Source organism: Dipteris shenzhenensis, chromosome 27 (assembly GCF_047967505.1).
Source record: "Dipteris shenzhenensis isolate YYH24624 ecotype China chromosome 27, Dip_SZ_1.0, whole genome shotgun sequence".
In the NCBI taxonomy this organism is placed as follows: Eukaryota; Viridiplantae; Streptophyta; class Polypodiopsida; order Gleicheniales; family Dipteridaceae; genus Dipteris; species Dipteris shenzhenensis.
In genome coordinates, this window is record NC_141622.1 from 3,178,707 (window position 1) to 3,183,508 (window position 4,802).

Genomic DNA, 4,802 nt, shown 5'->3' on the forward strand with positions numbered 1-4,802 from the left:
TACTTTCTTGATTGCTTGAAGTTGCTTCCTTCCTATGCTTTTTCAGAGGAAGCTTCCAGAAAAAACCAATGTACAAAAATACCAGCTTCTCAATGATTTGACATAAAGCATGTAATGCGCATATATGTACATTACACAAAGGGATATCAAGAACGGCTTTAAAATTTGGATCAATCTTATAACACCGTATTGCAAAATTTGGGAATCTCCCAAGTCCCATTTTAGAATTCCCAAATTCCCCAATATAGATTTTTCTCATATAGAAGTTACAAAACAGAAACTAAAACAACACATCGATCAATAGCTTTCCATAATGTATTGAGAAATTGTGCACATCTTGTGGATTTAATGGAGAAAAGTATTCGACTTACTTTTGCATGTGAGCTAAAACTACACCGCGTGGCCAAATAAAATTGCACATGATCGAACTTCATACTTGCCATGTGGCCAAATAAAATCTTTGTTGGGCTACATACTTTTGATGGGTGTTTAAAATCGATTCAAATATAGTCACAATTCATACCTTTTGATATCACATCATTTTCTAATATGTATAACAAGGACGAATTGTAGGAAATGATCCCTCTTGACAAAATCTGTGACAAATTTTTTAAATTAAAAGTCATAGTTTACAAATAGTTCCTCCCCTGCATCGATATCACGAGTTGTTTGTAAAGTAATGTTTCCATATGCGGCCTCATTGCTAGGCTCACAATAATACATGGTTCTAGTGTGGGTGAGTACTTATAGCATACATTTTCATGCTCCAAGCAATTTTACAAACACTTTATGTAGCCTCCCACATTACCATCATGTACATCACCAACAATGTACACTGGATTCTCTTCACCATCAACTCCTGGGTCCTCAAGAATAGAGTATTTTAGTGCTCTGTGGTTTAACGAGCATAGACTCCTCCACTCAAAATGTTTGTACTTGGGTCCTCCATATCATAGAATAGTTTTTCCAATTTCAATGGTTTTGAGGGCAAATAAGCCAAGGACAGAGCTCCAATAATTATTGAATCATTGATCATGAAGGGAATCCCCCTCACATAGAATTTCTCATGAACTTGGAGTGGTAAGGTAGACAGTTTGAACTCATTGTGATCAATAATATATTTGCATAGCACAGATACTTGTCCTTTTCTTGTCTCCCAATCTAGTAAACATCACAAATGCAAGAATCAAATCAAAAGTCTAGAGACTAACACAAGACAATATATTATTGTATTAAAGTGATCCACTATACAAGATCCATTATACATCATACTTGAATATAGTACATCAATCATTTTTGTAAATAAAGGCTTTGGAGTTGTCCTAAATACTGCTTTGCTGTAGCACCATTAATGAATGGTTTGTCATATCCCAATTGTTGAGTAATGTGTAGGGCCTCCATGTCTTTTAAAGTAGACACACGACTAATTCCTCTCAATTTTGACACGTTTGATGAACTTAAGAAAATAGGTGGATTTTGAGAAATACCTACAAATGGTGTTTGTGTATTTGACGGGACTTCAAAATTGTATGTCACAACCTTTTCATGCTCATCACTTTTGATGTTGGAGTTGGTTGAAGAAGTGTCCTGCTCTCCCTCTCTATTGATTGTATTCCATTCAATAATTACATTCATGCAATGGGGATACAATGGGTGTCCAAATTCCATTGGTGATTGACCATATCTATCAAAGTTAATCACTTCATGCACATCTGCTGCTACATCGAGACTTGGAATCGCAACCAGTGTAAAGAGAGTGGGAGAGAAGTAAGCAATCTCACTTGTAGCTTTAAGAAGGGTAGTAGCTCATTAATCAAAACTGAATCCTTATGATCACAATTGAATGTTGTTGGAAAAATGCAGCTTAAACACCCTTTGTATGGACTATCATCTATGAGTACGGTTCTGTCATGCTTGCAAATATCAGCCCATCGGTTCCAAACAAGTGTCAAAAGGCTTGAACATTGCTTCCACTCCCATCTTATCTGGTCTATATACCTTTTCCCCTGGATGTACGTAGCATTGTTCTTGGCTCCACACCATAAAAGAAGGTAATTTCTTCCCTACGTGATGATTGCCATTACATTCTTGTGTATAGCTGCACTGCCTTCCCCCCCTCCATATTGAAACGCTATAATACTTTTGTAACATACTCCTTCTGTGAAAGCCAAAGGAGTTGTTGCATATTCTGATTTCTACCATGTCGGCCTCCTCTACCTCTGCCTCTACCTCTTCTATCATTTGAGTAGAAGACAGTTTCTTTTGAAGTTCCTCCTGAAGAAGATGCACCACCATTTCTCTGCTCTTCAGAAATTATAAGAGTAAACAACTCCTCAAAATCAAGAAATTTTTCACGGACGGCAATGGATGTTCGGAATTGTGCATAATCCTTTCCTAGACCATTCAAGGTCACAGAAACTTGCCTTGCGCTCTCCCTCGCCTCGCCCGCCTCGACTGCGCCCTCCCTCACCTCGCCCGCCTCACTTGCACCCCCCGACTTGCACGCCCTCCTCGTCCTTCGCCACCGCCTCACCCCCACCCAGCCTCGCCACTGCCTCTCCCTTCACCCCACCATGCCCTCGCCTCGACCCTCCGCCCTCCGCCTTCGCTCTCGCCTTCGCCCCCCGCCCTCCACCCTTTCCATGCCCTTGCCTCCGCCCTCGCCTTCGCCCCTCGCCCTCGCCTTCGCCTCGCCCTTGCACTCACCATCGCCCCCACCTTCGCCCTCGCCTCTCCTCACCTTCGCCCTCGCCCTCGCCACGCTCTCGCCTCGCTCGCCACTTCCTCATCCACACCCAGGCTCCACCCTCGTCTAACTCCTCCCTTTTTGGTGGCAGCCTCTTCCTCATCGGAGTTCTCGCAGTTTGTCTTGGTGGTATGGCGGCCCCCTGCCCGGAACCGAAGGCCCAGCCGGACCCCCCCTCTCCAGAAGCCTACCGTGTGATCTTGACAGAGCAAGGTCATCCCGGGTACAACAGGTTGCCAATGATTTTGCCCACACTTCAGTCTATGGCAGAGTCATTGGACACTCCCCCTCCAGACCAGCCATCAGGGATTGGCTTCAATCCATGCTTATGCTAGAGGATAGCCACATCGAGGAGGTGGCCATCATGGGAAGGGGCATCTTCTGGCTTAAACTCTCCACTGCGAAAGCTGCGAGCAACCTGATTGGCAGACTCGGTAGCCCGTAAAGCAAACTAGGCGAGGAGACTCCATCCAAACACGTACCAGTATGCTGTTGTCATGCGTAGATTATCTAGAAGCCATAGCAGAGCTACAGAGAGGTGGCCAATCTATCCAGACCATGAATATCAAGGAAAAGGCGACAAACCACGAGCTCTGTGAACAAGAGATCACAACGTAGACACTTCGCTATACACTAGTATATGCATATCTGGTGGCAACACAGCATAAGTTCAAAAATCCTACGACGCAACATGCTTTCAACCATGAAAATTCTTGAGTTTATTGAGTGCCAAAGGTAAGCGCCCGGCAATAGCCTGTAGTAGATGGAAGAAGAAGCTAAGAGTTTGAGCGAAGGGGAGTCACAAGCTTTGAGGCAACAAGCTGCCATGACCTATTATTTGCCAAATAGTGGCGTGACTGAGTTCTTTCGGGTGGACTCCCTGCTTAGTTAATAACAAAGATGCTCATGTCAAATGGAGGCATAGAACTCGTCTACTAGCTCGAGCTAGTTATTACTAGCTGAGTCGTGGTCGTTGGGGGTTCCCATCCTCTGGTTGATCGCTTAGAGGCTTGCTCAAGGTCTCGAGCCTTTCTCTCATACTAGTAAAGAGTAAGAATACTATGCCAAAGTTGCTTTGGAAACTATCATCCTATTGCCAGGTAGTATGGGCCATTACATTCTATAGATAATGATCCTCCGAGTCATTCACTTTTCCAAGTACTATATGTCCTCCTACACTATTCATTATCTAGTTGATCCTTACAGATAGGATTCCCTCCAAAAAGTCATGTTTAACTCGTCATGAATTCCCTTAGTGGTCCCAACAAAGGGATAATTACCCTTATTACCAAGGGATAATTACACTAGTCCATGGCACTTATTGAAACCTGAGTATCCATGTCTATCTAAAAGGATACACCAAGGTGTATAGCCTAGGGGCAAAAGTCTAAAGTGGTCATCCAAATGTCTAAAGTATTGAAGGATCTAAAAGAACAGAGATCCATAGTTAGGATCAATGGTAATCCCCATGACAGTTGATTCGGATGCCCGCCAAGCTTTGATTTGTGATTGGTTATTTATTTATCCTAAATATCGACCTGTCAATAAATTTTACCACTATCATTAAGGTGCTAATAAACTCCAAGTATTGCAATGTCCAACCATATAAGTATTGGGAAAAAACTTTTGCTGTTACACCCATTAAAGTGTAAAACTGTATGCACACCCATTGATCACAAGGACCCCCAAGGTTTTTTTTTTTTTTTTTGTGGATTAAAAAGTCCCATCAATAATTGAGCCATAAAATTAATTCCATCAATTGGATAAAAAGTAAAAAATGGAAACCTATAAAGAAAAAATGTTTGAGACATCTAGGTTGAAAAATGCAACAACTAGAGTTTGCAAAAATTTCGATCAAAATTAAGAATTTTTTATAATATTGAGTTTGATAAACATAATATTAAAAAAGATGTCAAATCCTTAGGTAGTCTAGGTTCCAAGGTCGGGGTCCACTTACCTACCACCATCCAAACAAACTAGGTATTTGAACATCATAGTTACATTTGGGTAAACAGGTAATGCATTTTTTCGCCAACTTATTATCACTTTACCTAGG